At 40.7% G+C, this 19338-nt stretch overlaps 2 non-coding genes across 2 annotated transcripts; both read right to left on the bottom strand.

The window, feature by feature from the left end:
* Window positions 1–5999: 5999 nt before the first annotated feature.
* On the bottom strand, window positions 6000–6071 carry TRNAC-GCA (transfer RNA cysteine (anticodon GCA)). The gene has a single exon. It is a non-coding gene; the product is annotated as a tRNA-Cys (tRNA).
* A 2522-nt stretch (window positions 6072–8593) lies between these two features.
* Window positions 8594–8665, bottom strand: TRNAC-GCA (transfer RNA cysteine (anticodon GCA)). Its single transcript has one exon. It is a non-coding gene; the product is annotated as a tRNA-Cys (tRNA).
* Window positions 8666–19338: the final 10673 nt, after the last annotated feature.

Genomic DNA, 19338 nt, shown 5'->3' with positions numbered 1-19338 from the left:
CATAGAAAACAAACTTACGGTTACCAAAGGGGATAGCAGGGTGGGAGAGGGATAAATTAGGAGTTTGAGATTAACATATACACCCTACTATATATAAAATAGATAAACTACAAGGACCTACTGTATAGCACAAAGAACCATATTCAGTATCTTATAATAACCTCTAATAGAAAAGAATCTGAAACAGAATATGTATATTTTGGGTGGTATGTGGAAGGAAGCTTTTCCCCAAAGATTGGTGGTTTTAAAATAAGGCCACAAATTCATTGATACTCTTCCCTTTAGAAGGTACAGGCTCCCCTGAGTGTGGACTATCCTTAATGACTGGCTTCTAACAAATAAAATGTAACAGAAATGATGGTTTATGCAAGGGAAGATAGCTGCCACATCCTAAGAATATTCAGGCACTCCTGTAAAGTCTAGATGGCAATGAGCATTGGCCTCTTGCCAACAGCCAGCATTAGTTTGTTGACTGTGTGAGTGAGTGAGCCCCTTTGAAAGCAGCACGGCCAGTGGCATCCAAGCCTTCCTCCATGAATAGCTTGATGGCAACCTCATGAGTGACCCCGAGCCATAACCACCTAGCAAAGCTTCTCCTGAATTCTTGTCCCTCAGAAACTGTGTAAGGTAACAAATGTTCATCATTGTTTTAAGTCAATAAGTGACAGGGTAAATTTTTATGCAGCAGTAGGTAACTAATATACTGAGAGCAGTAAGAACTCCAACCCCTAAGACTAATGAGAGGCGAGTAGGGCTCCAGCCCTAGAGGAAAGGGGGTACTGAACTGGAAATGAAGACAGAGACTCAGGTGGAAATTGGGAGCAGTCAAAGCAACAGGAACCACATGTTGGACTGAGTCCTGGAGACAGAGCTATGAATCCAGAGATTATTTTATTTCCCTGATTTGGAGTTGCATTGCTGCAGAGCCTGGAGCAGGACTGAGTCTGGAAGGTTGGCTAGTAATGGGTCAGTCTGTGCACAGGGTCCAAAACCTGGTAGAAATGTTGGCTTCCTGATCTGGCTCCAGGCAGACTGACGTCCCAGGGCCTAAACTGTCCCAGGATGAGTTGTCTGAACCTGCTAGATACAGGGACCAACAGACAAGTAAAATCACATCGCATGGCAGATCAAAGGTCTTAGTACAATTCGAAAGTTCAGGAGTCAAAAATCAGAGCTGGAGAGGAATACATAATTGAGACAGAGCAAATAGTAACATCTCAGGATGAAGGCTGTAAGAGGGGGACCTGAATCGGGCAGGAGGCCCAGGGCAGGCCAGGTACAAATGCCCAAGCCCTTAATGTGCATCAGCAGACTTCTTTTAAACAGAGATTGCTGCCCTCCCCCAGAGACTCTGAGCCTAAAAAATCAAAGGGGAGCCTGGCAATCTGCATTTCTAACCAGTTCCCAGGTGTTGCTGATGCTCCTGGGGCACTTTGAGAAGCACTGAGCAAGGTAAGAAGGCTGGGATTATGCAGGGCCATGTCCTGGGTCTGTCACCAGGAAGAATCTGTAAGGAAGATCGCTTTGAGCAGAGAAACGTTCATGTTCCCTGAATCCAATTAGACATCTGCATGTCCCACCCTTATGCCCCTTCATATTTCTTAAGCCCCACCCTCTGCTCTATGCTACTTTTTTACCGTTGAAAATGAAGTAACTGTAAAATAATTGCTATCATTTATTGAGCCATTACTATGTACTCTATTTATATCATACAATTCTGACATCAAACAGTAAGGGGAATGCTATTATTATCTCCAATGTACAAATGAAAAGAACCTAGAGCTTACAGTGGGCCCAAATCATTCAGGAAATTGGAACAAACCTTTAGACATTATCCTAACTGTATAACAGTGACAAATGTATATCTCTTTGGAAGCAGGAAGCCAAAGTTTTCTCACAGAAAAACAGAATCCACTGGGCACCAAAGTACCACATAATGAACTTTAGCTGTCATTTCTTTTCAAAGAGAAAGAAGACAGAGATGGTACCTAGTTTAATGAAAGCTTGGATGCAGCTCATATCCTTTTAAAGTAGAATATAAGTGAGACTCCGTGGAGTTTTCTCTAAAGAATGCTTGTTATATAGCAAGCTTCAAGAAACATCAAATTGAAGTCAGGGGAAATCTCTACATTGGTTATTTCTTTCCTATCATGTGCACAAATGACCACAAATCTGTGGCTTATGTATTTGTGACTCTGCACTAGAGACATAGCCCCTCTAGCTCCATTTAGCACTGGGTTAATTACAGTTGGATAGGAAAATTGAAAACATCTGAAATGTCTGACGAATTATTTATATAATCCATATGATAAATAACATACAGCATTCAAAACATATATTTTAGAAAAGTTTTAAAATATTTAACATCATGTACAGGATATATTAAATGAAAGAAAATTCAGTTTATATCAACTTCAAAAAATGTCTTAGATTGCTATCTTGGTTTGGGTTCCCACAACAGCAGACTATGAGTCAAAAATTCAAGTTCAAGTAACTTATTTGGGGGTGACAACAGGGCACACTGTGAGGAGAGGGGAAGTGGGACAGGAAAGGAGAAGCCAATAAAGTTTGCAAAGTCATGCAAGTTACCACCATGGACAAACCAAATCAATTCAACTGGGAACTCTGGAGTCCAGGCAGACGGCATAATGGGTCAGACTGATCCTGCAGAAAGGGTAAATAATCCGGTATTTAAACAACAACTTCTGTCAGTCACTGTTTGAAGGCTGTCCCCAAGGGCCATTAATTCTCTGGCACTTCCAGCTTACCATGAACAATGCAAAGTAGGCTCTGGGTGAAAAAAAAAACCCTTAGGGGAAGAGGTGTAGATGCTGCCAATTAGAATCAAGCCAGGGTGAACTGTGTAGGAAGGGCTGAAGGGAAAATTGGCAAAGCATCCAGAGCGTCTGCTGTACCTGGGTACCCCAGAACCTAGAGCTTGAGAAAAGCTGTGTACTATTAGTTTTTCAGAAAGTGCCATCCCAGGGAGCAGGAGTGAGGGAAAAGGGAGGGAGGCAGAGAAAGAAAGTTCAATCATTCAAGGGTGAATTTCCAAGCTGGCCTCCACGTGGTAACAAATGCACTAGTTGCTTGATCTCATAAAACTGTCTCGAGAGGACGTATGAACAACTGCATCCCCAGATAATCTGTCCTAAGAAACGAGGAGATTTTAGCCTCAGCTTCTGCATCTCACTGGTGAAAAATTTCCCTGTGGTGCATAAGCTCCTTAAAACTTCCAGGTTCTGTATGTGGGGGCACCAACTGGGCCTGTGACCTCTCACACGACAAAAGCATGAAGGAAACCAAGAGTGGGAGGCCGGGGCATCCAGATTGGACAGGAGGAAGGCTGCAGGGCATGCCTGGGTGGAGCTGACAAGTCCTTATATACTCAGTTACCCCCGTGGCAGCCAGGACAGAAAAGGTGGCCAAGGACCTCAGAAATGGTCAAGGCCAAGAGGATCTGAGATGCTGCCTAAGACATGCCTAATGCATTTTTGTTTAATAAATATTTACATAGATTCACACAAAAAAACACTCGCATGTACAAACACAATCACATATAAAAAAGACAAGTTTTTAAAAAAGACAGTGGTGAAGAGCCCACCAAATTTTATTCCCTCCTTTATTCTTTGATATATGTTTAAAATTTTTAAATTTTTAAATTTAAAAAAGGTGTTTTGGTTTTATAGTAGGTAAAGTTCGTGTTGACTATTTTAGAAAGAGAGGCAGAGTAGGAAACATTTATTTTCCAAAGTAAAACAAACCAGTAAAAATGATCATTATTCTATGTTTTACTTGATGGGCACAGACAACATTACTTTCTTTAATGAAGGTTGAATCTTTTAAGAGATTGTTTAGAAAAGTATCAATAAGTAGTGTTTTAAATGTGAGAAGTATAACTCTTGCCTTATAATAAAATTCGTTTCCAAGTAATTTAAAAATGTACTTTATGTATCTTGCTTCATTATTTATTCATTCACTGAATAGCTGTTATTCACCAAATACTTTCTGAGCCCCTATTATGGGCAAGGTCCTTGCCAGTCACTGGTGATAACAAGAAGAATCAGAAAAAATTTCCACCAACTAGGGGCCCATATTGGAATGGTAGACAGGTTATAGCAAAGAAAATTCATACTCAACAAGTACCCAAAAGATTTCTTACTTTTGCAATCTCCAGTGCAATGAAGTTGGGGCCATATGACTAGTTCTGTCCAACGAACTGTGAGCAGAAGAGATGTATGTCACTCTTGGACTAAGGAAGCTATGAACTGATGTTCTCTACCCCTGGAACGATGATCCTAAGGGCCACATTTTGCTAGATGACATAGCTGCAAGAGGGACAAGGACCACAAAACCTGCATCAGACCTTGCATGAATAGGATACAAATCTTTATTGTTCACCACAGATTGAGTACAGACTATTTTCTTGCTTTGGGATCCACACAAAACCTGACAATCTCATGGGTTATTTTTGTCTAGTAAACATACCAGAGAAACACACCCAAATACATAGCCACCAATACCCAAAGAGGCTCACCAAGCGACACACCTTGTTTTGTGTGGTGTCTCTCACTTTAGAAGGCATAATCTGACATACCTCACATATGAGACCTCTAAAAATTTACCAATGTAGCAGACTTTTAAATTTTTGCATTGTTTTTCTTCCACGCCTAAGAAGATGTGACAGAAAGGACATGGCACCATTGTAATGTTCTTCCCAGAAGTTCATTACCCTGGTCGAATCAAGAGAAAACATCAGATAAACACAAAGTGAGGGACAGTCTACAGAATATCTGACCAGGACTTTTAAAAAATGTTAATACAAAAAAAAGACAAAAAAACTCAAGGAAAGACTGAGCAACTGTTAGAGACTGAAGAGGCTAAGAAGACATTACAACTAAATGCAACAACTAAATGCAACCCTGTATTCAATCCTGGAAAAGAAAAAAGACACTGGTGCGAAAACTGGTGAAATCTGAATGAAGTCTTTGGTTTGGTTAACAGTGCTGCACGGATGTTTCATAGTTTTGAGAAATATGCCACAGTTATGTAAGCTGGTCAACATTAGGGGAAGCTGAGTGAAAGTTATAGGAGACCTCTCTGTACTATCATTACAACTGTTCTGTAACTCTAAAATTACTAAAAAAAAAAAGTTTGTAGAAAGGAAGCTGGAAATTTCTGGTTGATAAGATGAATATAAAGAACCGTAGACATAAAGGTACCTGGGAAATAAAAAAAATGTCATGAAGAGGCTAGGAGTAGGACGGGAATAAAGATACAAACCTACTAGAGCATGTACTTGTGCATACGGGAAGGGGGAAGGATAAGCTCTGACGAAGTGAGAGAGTGGAGTGGACATATATACACTGCCAAACATAGGGTGGATAGCTAGTGGGAAGCAGCCGCATGGCACAGGGAGATCAGCTAGGTGGTTTGTGACCACCTAGAGGGGTGGGATAGGGAGAGTGGGAGGGAGGGAGATGCAAGAGGGAAGAGATATGGGAACATATGTATATGTATAACTGATTCACTTTGTTATAAAGCAGAAACTAACACACCATTGTAAAGCAATTATACTCCCATAAAGATGTTAAAAAAATCATTTCTGGAGTAATAAATGTTCTGAACAGCTCAAAATAAACAAAGTTAAAGTGAGCAAAAAAATAATAAGATAAAGGTACATAAAAGTGCATGTGTGTGTGTATTTTTGTCTATTGGTGTGTCTGGATCTGTGTGTGTGTGTGTGGTTGGGGGACATCTGGTGTGGGGGTGTCTTTGGGTGTCTCTGGGTGTGTGGCTGTGTTTGTGTGTGTCTGGTGCAGGCAGGGTGGGTTTACATGAGCACATAGTTCTACTGTGAGGGAATTAATAAGCCAAGGCGCCTCCATGAACCTGAGAGTGAGTGCCTCCTTAAATTTTTAGCCCTAGGTACCTTGCTTAACTCACCCTAGAGCCAGGCTTTTAAAGAAGCTGCCAGGAAGAACAAAAGAAAAAAACACAGGGGGCACCTGGATTTGAACCAGGGACCTCTTGATCTGCAGTCAAATGCTCTACCACTGAGCTATACCCCCTGATGCTATTATGCCTCCTATAAGCACTTATTCCACTTTTATGAGTTTCATCATACTTCATAAATATCTGTGTGGCTGAGATTCCTGCTAGATTTAATTTCATCCCTGATTCCGTTATAGCCACATCATCTCCTACTTATCCCAGAGCTTGTATGTTCATTCCGTTCTCAGAACTTAAAGCTCAGTGCTCTAATATCAAACTCTCCAGTGTTTAAAATACACCACCAACTGCCCATAAATCTCCAGGCACATCAGTGAATGTTGTAAATATCGTGGGCTGCCATCAAGTATTGGACATGGAGGTGGTCTTAACTGGAAATCCACAACTGGACTACAGAGGTTCATGTTCAGCTCTGAATTACAGGCAAATATTGTATGTGTGCATGGATTGTATATGGTACATGATTTTATCAGATTTTCAAGGGGATCTCATCCAGGTGAACTGTCTCACTTTACAGCTGGAAAAAGAAACAGATAAGAAGTCCAAAATTCACCTTTGAACACCACTGATTCCTAGTTCCTTGAGTTCCAGTCTGAGAACTTTCAATCTTGTGTATTGAGAAGAAAGGTCGAGGAAATCTCTGTCACTGCAGTAAGTTCTCCCTGATGAAGGCTGGAAGCTCTGTGAAGCTAAGGAGCCCACAGCCCCCAGAGCTCCAGCTCACAGCTCTCTGAGGGCTGTAGACGACCCTTCCCAGCCACTCCACTCTGAGGTTCTACCGAAACTTCAGATTGCAAACCCAGTGTGCCCCAAACTACACTTGCTGTTTTCCTGCTCAAACCTGCATCTTCTCCTATTTTGCTTTGTTGTAATAATAGTCCATATTTACTAAACACTTGCTATGTGCCAGGCTCAGTTCTAGCCATAACTTCTGGCTCAATCATCAGAAATAAATCCTACAAAACAGATATTATAGTTAGCATACTGATTTTACAAGTAAGAAAACTAAGGCACAGAGTGGCCATGCAGCTGAGAGGTGGTGGGGCCAGGATTTCATTGTGGGCTCAGAGCTGGGTGCCAGGCCTACCTATGTAACCATCTGATTAACCTTCTCCCTGTCTTGATTGGTGACACCACTGCATACTGTCATTTGGTCAAAGAATGTAACACAGCACTGGGCTTCTTCCAACCTCTCCTCCCAGTGCCAGTTAATCACTGGGTACTGCTGAGTTTAGCTTTGACATCACTTACGCCCACCCCCACCCTTGCACCTCAGTGCCACCACCTCCTAAATGGCCTCCCAGCTTCCACCCCTGACATCCATCTCCTACTGCTCCCACAGCAGTCATTTTAAAGTCAGGTGCATCTAGACTACTCCTCTTAAAGGCCTTCATGATAAACTGCAAGACTCTCAGCACAAGAGTTCTTACATTTTGATCCCTGTCTGCCTCCTCAGCTTCAGCCTCCTCTGCTGACACTCCCCATAGCACATTTTGTGCTCCAGCTGCCTCCAACTGCATCCATCTGGCTCCAGCCTCTGCCCATGCAGTTTTCTCTGCCTGGGACCCAACCCTCACTCACCGCACCCCTGCCTCTCCTCCACCCTCCCTCTGGTGCGATACTGTTCTTCTATGAGACCCTGACTTGCCATCAGCTCCTCTTGGAAGCCTCCTGTAACCTCCCTCCTCTGGACAGAGGTAATAACTGCCTCCTCTGCATTCCTGAAGCTGGCCCAGCTCGGTCCAGCTCACAGCTGTCTGACTTCTTATTTTACAGGCCTGCTTCCTGGCTGAAAGCACACTGAGTCCAGAGGCTGTGTCTTATTCACTTCTGGGTTCACACTTTGCACAATTCTGGCATGTAGTAGGGGCTCAGTGGATGTCATTCAAGCTGATTTTAAAATGCAGCAGTGCCTGAGCGTCAGGCAGGAGTTAAACCTAGACTAAGGCCTGACCTCTGGCCCCACCCTGGCTAGGGAATGCAGGCACCCAAGGTGGGGTGCTCGCTGCAGGCAATGAACTGGGGATGGAAAGGTAATAGAAAGTCCCCAAGCTTTAGATCAGGAAAAGAGTGCAGTTTCCTAAATTTTAGGCCAGTTCATGTTTATCCACAGCAGTGCTCTGTGAACAAGGACTCTATTCCCTGACTGCCCTCAGGACACTATAAAGTGTGGGCATCATCACTGTTACTGGGTTTGCCCTGCAGCCAAAATGTTCTAAAAGGCTATGGACAGTTGTAGCATTTTGGGAGCATTGCTAAATGGAAATTTGTGACAAAGCTTTTAACAGAAGGAGAACAGAATGAGTAGTATCATGAAGTCATTGAGAACGTGTTCTCCTAGTTTAAATCCTGGACCTGTCTTTGTAGCATCTCCAAGTCTCAGACTCCTTGTGTAAAATAGAGATAATGTATCTCGTAAAATTTTGGTGAGAAATGAAGGAGATAATTAATGTAAAGTACCTAGTCTGCTGCCTGGCATATATACAAGGGACATTAGTTATTATTCAACCAGTCATGAGCTACAGAATATATTAAAGTCAAAATCAATCCATATTCTTCTAAAGCAAAAAGAAAAATGTGGAGGGGGCACCTGGATTTGAACCAGGGACCTCTTGATCTGCAGTCAAATGCTCTACCCTTGAGCTATACCCCCAGTGAAATGGCCTTGTTTTTATATTCTATCTCTCTCTCAACATTATAGCTCTAAACACCTGCAGTGACTCAGTGGAGCTATAATTAGAGAGAATGCTGCCTGGAAGGAGTCTGGGCATCATAGAATTTCATTACGAAAAAAGACCTGACTCCTGAGAATTAAGTTCTCTGAGCCTGGAAACTCTTGACTTTCATACCCAAAGCCTCTTCTGTCTGCCATAGCTTATACAAAGTGAACCTTGGTTCCAGGTAAAAATCATCAGATTTTCCACAAATAGCATCGTCAGTATAATGTGATGATTGGATTCCTGTCATGCTTCCTTAGCCACAGCTCCCAGAAACTGAGATCCTCATTGCACTTCTGATTTCACAGAACTGATCTCATAACTGGCACTCAATAGACATTTGTTTCATTAAATTGATTCTGGAAAATATATGTATAAATAATGATTTGTGTGAGATAGCTTTTCCAAGACGTAACTGTAAGATGTTTTTACTCACACAAAAACAGATGGCCAAGGAGATACACTCTTATGTAACATAACTTGCTTGAAACTTGGAATACTGCCAACTCCAAAATGTCATTTGATGAAGAGAAACAAGATTCTAAATAAGAGCTTCTTAATCAAGTAAATTATTTATCATGGTCTTACCACCAAGATTCCTTTTCAACTTCCAAACGCCACCACAGTTGGAGCAACCTGTATTTCTGGGCACCATAAACATCCCCTCTTCCCCTAATAAATTCTTCATGTGCTTCTTATGGAGTCTTAAACCTATTAGGAAGGCTCTCTTCTGCCAATTTCCTGACCATATACATTATTGAAATCTTTTCAAAAGATCCTAGTGTGTCAGGGTGGTGGTTGGTTGGGAGCCCAGGAGAGGGGAGTCTCCACTACATTCATTTTCCCTCCTAACTCAGGCTGGAATTGAGAGATAAGAAAAGAACCACATGTACCCTTTGCTCATTGTTATTTTCTCACCCTGGATGTCAGTGGGAGTAGAGATTTTAGCAGTAACAGATGTATCGTGTGCTTTGTATCGAAGAACTCTGGCGTTGGAAAGGATTTAGAGATCATTTATTTCAACCACTTCCTTTGCAGACTAAGAAACAGATGGAGGGAAGATGGAAAACCCTGCTTAAAGGCACAGACATAACAGTAGCAAAAGCAACAGAACCAAGGGTCCATTCCACTGGCAACTCCTTAGAGGCTATTTGGAAGCCTCCAGTGCTTGGAATGACGCAGGTGCTCATCAAATGTTTGTGGAATAAATATCAAACTGTAGTTATATAGTTAGACCAAACATCCTGGTTTGCTGGGGATTCTCCTGGTTTTAGCACTGTATGTCCTACATCTTGGGAAATCTCTCAGAAAACCAGGCTGGGGTTGTTTGGTCACCACAAATATGACCTTATTTTTTATCATTCGTAGTATTTCCTAAACCTAAGGAATTCCTAAACCTAAGGAATTCCTAAACCTATTTCACTTTCCACTGTCTCAATTTTTTTTTTACCATTATCACATACCTCCTATACTAATATTTATTATTTGTCTTGAAATCAACCCACTTTTTTTTTATATTTAGCCTCATCCTAAGCAGAAATATTCTTGAAATCATGCCAACTGTATTTCTTTGTAGTGCACCTCAAAATAAATACACAGCTTTTGAAATATATTAAAATTGTATTTAACACATGTTGCGCTTAACTACTTGCCATGTACCATTCTAAGTGATTTACAAGTATTGATTCATTTAATCTTTAAAACAATCCAATGAGAGAGGAACTATTGTCATCCTCACAGTGAGGAAATTGAGGCACAGTGAACTTAAATAACTTGCCAAAATATTGACTCTCTGTACACAGTTGCCAAACAGAAATACACAGCTGGTAAATTTATCCATGTTCCCCAAAGTCATCTTGGAAACCTTCAGTGATAATCACAGTGTGATGATAATTTTATGTGTCCACCTGACTGGGTCACAGGGTGCCCAGACATTTGGTGTCTAGATGTGTCTATGAGGGTGTTTCTGGATGAGATTAACATGTGAATCAGTAAAGGAGTAAGGCAGATTAATCCCCTCTTTTTCGGTGGGCCTCTTCCAATTTACTAAAAGACTGAAAGATCAAGTAAGAACAGAATGGAGGTTCCTTAAAAAAATACAAATAAAACTACCATACGACCCAGCAATCCCATTACTGGGCATATACCCTGAGAAAACCATAATTCAAAAAGAGTCATGTACCACAGTGTTCATTGCAGCACTATTTACAATAGCCATGAGACGGAAGCAACCTAAGTGTCCATCATCCGATGAATGGATAAAGATGTGGCACATATATAAATACAATATTAGCCATAAAAAGAAATGAAATTGAGTTATTTGTAGTGAGGTGGATGGATCTAGAGTCTGTCATACAGGGTGAAGTAAGTCAGAAAGAGAAAAACAAATACCATACAGAGTGAAGTAAGTCCGAAAAAGAAAAACAAATACCGTATGCTAACACATATATATGGAATCTAAGAAAAAAAAAAGTCATGAAGAAGCTAGGGGTAAGACGGGAATAAAGACACAGACCTACTACAGAATGGACTTGAGGATATGGGGAGGGGGAAGGGTAAGATGTGACAAAGTGAGAGAGTGGCATGGACATATATACACTACCAAACGTAAAATAGATAGCTAGTGGGAAGCAGCTGCATAGCACAGGGAGATCAGCTCAGTGCCTTGTGACCACTTAGAGGGGTGAGATAGGGAGGGTAGGAGGGAGGGAGACGCAAGAGGGAAGAGATATGGGAACGTATGTATATGTATAACTGATTCACTTTGTTATAAAGCAGAAACTAACATACCATTGTAAAGCAATTATACTCTAATAAAGACGTAAAAAAAAAGTATACCACACACACAAAAAAACCCCCACAAATAACCAGTGTTGTTGGAGAGGATGTGGAGAAAAGAGAACCCTTGTACACTGTTGGTGGGAAAGTAAATCGAGGCAGCCACTATGGAAAACATTATGGAGGTTCCCCAAAAAGCTAAAAGTAGAACTAACATATGATCCAGGAATTCCACTCCTGGATATATATCCAGAGTAACTGAAAACACTAATTCAGAAAGATACATGCACCCCAATGTTCATAGCAGCACTGTTTACAATAGCCATAATATGGAAGCAGCATTGTTTACAATAGCCAAGATATAAAAGCCAAGATAAGTATTCATCAACTGTTGAATGGATAAAGAAGATACAGGTATTGGAACATTACACAGAAAAAAGAATGAAATTTTGCCATTTGCAACAATATGGATAGGGAATTGGAGGGTAATATTCTTGGTGAAATAAATCAGATAGAGAAAGGCAAACACTGTATGTGTTGCGGAGCACAGGCTCCCGGACGCTCAGGCTCAGGAGACCCCTAATACACGGGACAAATGAAGGAATATAACAAAACAGAAACAGGTTCACAGATATACAGAAAGAACTAGTGGTTACCAGGAGGAGAGAAAAAAGAAGAGAAGTAAGGCGGGGGGGGGGTGTTAAGAGGCACAAACTACCATGTATAAAATAAATAAGCTACAAGGATATATTGTACAACACAGGGACTATAGCCAATATTGTAAAATAACTTTTTTTTTTACATCTTTATTGCAGTATAATTGCTTTACAATGGTGTGTTAGTTTCTGCTTTATAACAAAGTGAATCAGTTATACATATACATATGTTCCCATATCTCTTCCTTCTTGTGTCTCCCTCCCTCCCACCCTCCCTATCTCACCCCTCTAGGTGGTCTGTATAATAACTTTAAATGGAATATAATCTATAAAATTTTTGAATCACTATTTTGTACACCTGAAACTAATATTGTAAATCAACTATACTTTAATAATTAAAAAAATAATCCAATAAGAGGTACCTCCTCCTGCCTGACTACTTTGAGCTGAGACATCAATCTTTTCCTGCCTTCAGAATGATGCTGAGCAGGACCCTGTGGGACTCCTGGGCAGAAAGACCTTCTGTGCCCCCATTTCTTTGATTATAGGAAATAGCCTTCATTCAGTCTCCATGACCTTCCCTGAGTTCCAACGGGCAGATTCAAGCAGCTGTTATTTAGGGAAGGGAGGAGATATGAGACATGGGAGAAACAAAGTCAAGAGAAACAGTAGTTCAGCATTGGGGCAAGGTCCTGGTTCCCCATCAATGGACACACACACAACAATATCTTTGAGCTATTTTGCAGATACTGAAACCCCCTCCAGGTAGGAAAAGTTAACGATTAATGATGATATGCTGCCTACAAGAACAAAGACTGCAGACCAATTAGAACCAGAAGGTTGATGATGCTGACTCCCACTTACCTTACCACCAACCAATCAGAAAAATGTCCATGAGCTTGATCATGGCTTCTTTGAATCATTACTATAAAAACTTCTTACTACCCTCTCCAAGGAGGCACAGTGTTTGGAGGCACTAGCCTGCTGTGTTCCCTCTTTGCCTGGCAAAGAAATAAAGCTACTCTTTCTCTTTCCTCCTAAATTCTGTCTCCGTATTTCTATTTGGCAACTGTGTACAGATAGCCAATATTTTGGCAGCAGAAATCAAACTGAAACATCAGCTCATCTGGGTCTCCAGCTTGCTGACTACAAATTTTGGGACTTTTCAGCCTGCATATTCATGCGAGTCAATTCCTTATCATAACTATCTTTATATACATACATACATCCTATTGTTTCTCTTTCTCAGGAGACCCCTAATACACAGGACATGCTCTGGGAAGAATTGTTGGGCCTGTACTGGCCTTGAGGCTCCTGTCCATATTGTTGAGATTTCATATACTTCATGAGGCCCAGAACAGCACCTGCCACAAGATGGGGGTTCAGTAATGATGGTTAAGCTGACCTGCTGTTTTATTCCTAACTTCATGTTCCTTTCACCATGATGACATCACATATGTGAATTTACTCTCATTGTCAAAACTTAAACAAAAGTAAAGGTTAATACGTTATAACTATAAGGTATACGAGCCAATAATCTGTCCTGAGTTCCAAAGCCTATACTCAGTCACATTGGACCTACAAAGAGGAGGGGATTACAGCACAAAACATCTTACGGAGACCTTGGAAAAATTGTGATAATCATTCAAAATGTGCTCAACCACAGGAAACTGAGTCTTCCAATATTTCCAGATTTGATAGAACTTTTTTTGTAATGCGGATGAAATAGAATTTAGATTTTTCAGTAATTAGAAACATTTTTTTCCTCTTATATTAATATATTTCTTCACAGTTGAATTCTTTTTCACTTTTTTTTTTTTTTTTTTGCAGTACGCAGACTTTTCACTGTTATGGCCTCTCCTGCTGCGGAGCACAGGCTCCAGATGCGCAGGCTCAGCAGCCATGGCTCATGGGCCCAGCCGCTCCACGGCATGTGGGATCTTCCCGGACTGGGGCACAAACCCGTGTCCCCTGCATCAGCAGGCGGACTCTCAACCACTGCACCACCAGGGAAGCCCCTCTTTTTCACTTTTTAATCCTCAGTTTTCTCAGCTGTAAAATGGGGATGTTGTAATTAGAATATCTCTTATATCCTTTCCAGTTCCAGCAATCTATGACTCATAAATTCGAAACTTAGCTTCTAGTTCAGGATCATGTCAGAGAGTACAAGTGTGCTCAAATAACAGAAGAAAAGATGACTAAGCTATGTGGGAGGTTTCACATACAGTGCAACATAAAAAAGAAAGGGAGGGACTTTCCTGGTGGTCCAGTGGTTAGAACTCCATGCTTCTAATGCAGGAGGCATTGGTTGGATTCCTGGTTGGGGAACTAAGATCCCACATGCTGCTTAGCATGACCAAAAATTTTTTTTTAATTTTAAAAATTAAAAGAAAAAAAAAGGGAATATGTTCTTATCATGGCCATGAGATTTGCCATCAATGTTACTACCCTAACTTTTCTTCATTTTATTCTGCACAAGATTTCTTTTCTTATAAATACTTAGGCTCAATGGAAAGATGCTCAACATCATTAATCATAAAAGAAATGCAAACCATATTAAGATATTGAAGCCGAATCTGGTCTCTGTACCCTGAGACTGAATTAAATCTTGGAGACAGAGTTTTGGGTGAAGTAGAAAAGAATAGCTTTATTGCTTTGCCAGGCAAAGGGGGCCACAACAGGCTAATGCCCACAAAGCTGTGTCCCTACCTGGAGCGGGTAGTGAGGAGTTTTATAGTAATGACTCAAAGAGGGCATGATCAGCTCATGAACATTCTTCTGATTGGTTAGTGGTGAGGTAAGTGGGAGTCAGCATCATCAACCTTCTGGTTCCAACTGGTCTGGGGTCTACTCCCGGCTTGTGGGCAGCATACAGTTAACTTCTCCCACCTGGTGGGGGGTTTCAAGTATCTGCAAAACAACTCAAAGACATTGTACTGTATATCCCTTGAGGGGGAAACTGGACCCTGACCCAAGGCTGCACTATTGTTTCTTTTGACTTTTTCTCCCTTATTTCATATCCCCTCCCTTCCCTAATTAGCTTCTCTTTGAACCTGCCCTCAGGGAAGATCATGGAGGCTGCATGAAGCTTATTTCCTATCAAGAAATGGGGGACAGGGGACTTTCCTGGAGGCACAGTGGATAAGTCTCTGTGCTCCCAATGTAGGGAGCCAAGTTTGATCTCTGGTCAGGGAACTAGATCCCACGTGCATGCCGCAACTAACACATGCCACAAGTAAGGAGCGTGCCTGCTGCAACTAAGACCCAGTGCAACCAAATAAATAAAATTTTTTTTAAAGAAAAGAAATGGGGGACACAGAAAGACTTTTGTGCCCAGGAGCCCCATGGGGTCCTGTTTGCTATCAATATCACCTCACGTCCATTAGGATAGCCACTATCAAAAAATAGAAGATAACAAATGTTGGTGAGGATGCAGAGAAGTTGGGACCCTTGTGCATCCTCCTGCTAGTGGGAATGTAAAACGGTGCAGCCATTATGGAAAACAGTGTGGAGATTCCTCAAAAAATTAAAAATGAAATTAGCATATGATACAGCAATCCCACTTCTGGTTATATATCCAAAAGAATTCAAAGCAGGATCTTGAAGAGATATTTTCACACTCATGTGCACTACAGCATTATTTACAATAGCTAAGAAATGGAAGCAACCCAAAAGTCCATTGACGAATGGCTAAAGGTAATGTGAGATATATATATATATATATATATATATATATATATATATATATATATATACACATGGAATATTATTCAGCCTTTAAAAAGAAGGATATTCTACCTCTTGCGGCAAGGCAGATGGGCCTGGAGGACATTATGTTAAGTGAAATAAGCCAGATACAGAAGGACAAATACTGTATGATCCCACTTTTATGAGGAATCTGATAAACTCACAGAATAGGATAGTAGATAGAATAGTGGTTACCTGGGTCTGGACAGACAGGGAAATGGGAAGGTATTGGTCAAAGTGTACAAAGTTCCAATTAGAGCAGAAGAATAAATTCTGGAGACCTCCTGTACAACATAAGGCCTATATGTAGTTGACAGTACTGTACTGTATTCTTGAAAATTTGCTAGGTCAGTAGATCTTATGTTCAGTGCTCTTACCACAAAAGAAAAATTATATTAAAAATAAACAAATAAAAATTTAAAAATATAAAGGGGGTAGGAGGAAGCTTTTGGAGGTGAGATGTTGGATGGCCTTGAATGTAGTAGAGGTTTCATGAGTGTATACTTATTTCCTAACTCATCAAATTATTGTTTCCTTTTAGATATGCACAGTTTTTTATGACAATCATACCTCAATAAAATGGCTTAAAAAAATGAAAGAAAAAAGAGTACTTGTCAAGGGCTGAGGGGAGGAAGGAATTCATTTTTAATTAATGTAGAGTGTCATATACTTAATACTAATGAACTGTACACTTAAAAATGATTACAATGATAAAATTAATGTTATGTACTTTTTACCAAAAATGCAAACCAACAACTATGTTCTGATATTAGAAAATATTCATTAATGAAGCATGCCACCTCAAAAAACCAAACGCATATTGTAGAAATGGCAGGAACATGTAAGCACTTGTCTCACTGGATGGTAAACTCCTCAGCCTCCAACTAAGTGAACAGATGTTGCCTGATTCACAGACCAAGATAAACTCTTCCTCTATAGCAAACCCAATGCCTCTCACTGCTCCCAACAGGGCACAGCACCAGGTGATGCTGTTCATTCCCTAGATGGTCACTGGGACATTGATTTTAGTCCCTTTTCAGTATCCACCTAACAACAAAGCAAAATAAAGCTAATATTAGCCTCTGTTTTTCTGTTCTGGGAGAAATGGCCTCTGGATTTAGCCCCGTGAGCAAAGCTGCAAATCCACCTGTCCCGTGCCCAGAATTTCTCTTCTGTGGCATGTGGTCTAAGGAAGTCTTTCAAGTTTTGTTAAGCCTGCAGACGGATAAGAAAGTCGGGGACTGTGCATGTTAGCTTTATTAAGAGCAAGGGTGGCGGTGTGGGGTGCTTTATTAAGAGCAAGAGTGGCGGTGTGGGGTGGTGTGGTGAATGTCCCAAAGTCCCATGGGAGAATGTCCCATGACCCAAGTGAATTGTCAAGGGGAAGATTAACCAAACGGTATTTTTAGTAATTGCCTTTGCAGTTCATATCTCAAGACCATTCAAGGGAAATTTATCTGTTCTACTTAGCCCTGAGGTCATAGTAAGTGCTGTATTTTATTTTCAAACTCTCTCTCCCTTTCTCTTTTCCTTTCCCTCTCTATTTCTGTCTATCAAATCTAGGTTTTCCCAAGGTTCAGTTTATTCTCTAAGTGAAATAAGAGCTCTTTTACAAAATACTTTTAAGTTATTCAGATTGCAGTGTTCTAATTCAGAAGTTACAATTTCAGGTAGAGATGTGCCTCATTTATGTGAAAGTTTGGTCCTTAAAAGTTACTGTGTACACCGCTTTCAGTGTGGCCTTCCATGAATGCCTCTGCTAATTTGTTTCATGAAATATTGTCTTTGCTGACAAACATGCCCCCTCTCTAAGCTTTCCTAAAAATCTCCAAAAAATAGCCAACCTGCTAACCCTTTGGCTAGCACACTGAATATGAGGTTTTTGGGAGGATAAGGAGGATAATTTAATTCATAGAGGTGGTGGTGGGTATGAAGTCTCTTTAGCTAAGATGGAACTACATCTCCCAGAATTCCCTTCCCTGCATGGTTCTGGGTTAGGGCTGCACTCACAGGAAAGGTGCAGGAGGCGTGAAAGTGTAAGTGACGTATTTCAGGGCAGGTGCAGCTACAGGCCACTCACTCACCAATCTCATGGCCCACCTTGGCTTTGGGCAGCCCCAGGCTCACAACTCTGTCCACTTCCCACTGGAGCTTCTCCTTAACTTTCTGAATCCTGGGCCAAGTTCATGAGCAGCGTTAGAGTGTAGTGTGCCAGCAGGTCACCCACATTGTTGAGGTTGGAGGTTTGGAGACATTGAGAGACTGCTGTGGGTTCCAGTTTGTCTTTGTGATTCTAGTTTGTCCTTTCTTGCCCCTGCTTCACGTTCATCTTCCCTTCTGGACTGCAGGCCTCAGTGACCTCAGGCCCAGCACAGACACAGGACAGCAGACTCACATACACTGCTCAACCAGCTCCCACAATTGCATGAGGTCTTGTCCCTGCAATAAATCCTTTATATCACTTACATGGTCCTACCTTTCTGCTTGGATCCTAACTAGTTACTGGAGGAAACGTCAGCAAACAACATGTAGAAGCTGAAATTCTTTTTTATTTTTTTTTTAATAAACGCAAGCTCTTGCACGGCAATCCAAATTTATTGAACTACTGATGCTAAGTTACACAAAATTGTACCACTTTTTTTTTTGTGTGGTACGCGGGCCTCTCACTAAGGCTTTTAGTTTACATTTGGCCACCTCAAAGTAGTTGTAACATTAGGTTGGTCAGTTTAAATACTGTGGCTACCTGTTGGATTAGACACACAATCTGTACACCCAAATGTTAATGCATACAAAGCAACAGGTATTGTTAAATAAAATAGCAATAATTACTGCAGCTTAGGCCTTGTGACCAATTACACATGATCAAAATTACTTCCCACATTCACCTCCACAGTACTCGTTCACCATTTAACATCTCAACCAAAACATTACACATGTGAAACAATCACTAACAGGCAAAAATACTAAACCTGTTTATTTGGTATTGCAAATACACTTATGCATGAGCAAGCAGGGGAGTCACAGTGAGAATCTCCAGCTGCAGAAGCCTGAACATTATTTACAAAAATTAAAAAATTATTTGAATATATACACTTCTTGTTGTAGACCCCCTCTGTACACACAACTATAAATGTTGTTCCCTATGTAAACAAAAGAAGAAACATATAATAAAAGATTTGAAAAGTCTGGACATTTTCTTCCCAACAGATATTAAAAGCAACGTCTTTAATCTAAGACATTTTTACTGAAAGGACTATCATATTTTAAAGACAAGATCACTATCTCCACAGTTCTTTTAATTAAAAAAACTGTATAGCTGTGTTAATCAAAGCGATTACAATACAAGGTAAGTGAGTAAAATACAATGATAATAACCTTGAATGTCTTAAAAAAAATTACAATAAACTACAAGTATCAAAGAAGCAAAG

The sequence above is a fragment of the Tursiops truncatus genome, chromosome 4 (genome assembly GCF_011762595.2).
Source record: "Tursiops truncatus isolate mTurTru1 chromosome 4, mTurTru1.mat.Y, whole genome shotgun sequence".
Classification (NCBI taxonomy): domain Eukaryota; kingdom Metazoa; phylum Chordata; class Mammalia; order Artiodactyla; family Delphinidae; genus Tursiops; species Tursiops truncatus.
Note: the sequence above shows the minus strand (reverse complement) of the source record. Positions and strands in the feature narration are given on the sequence as shown.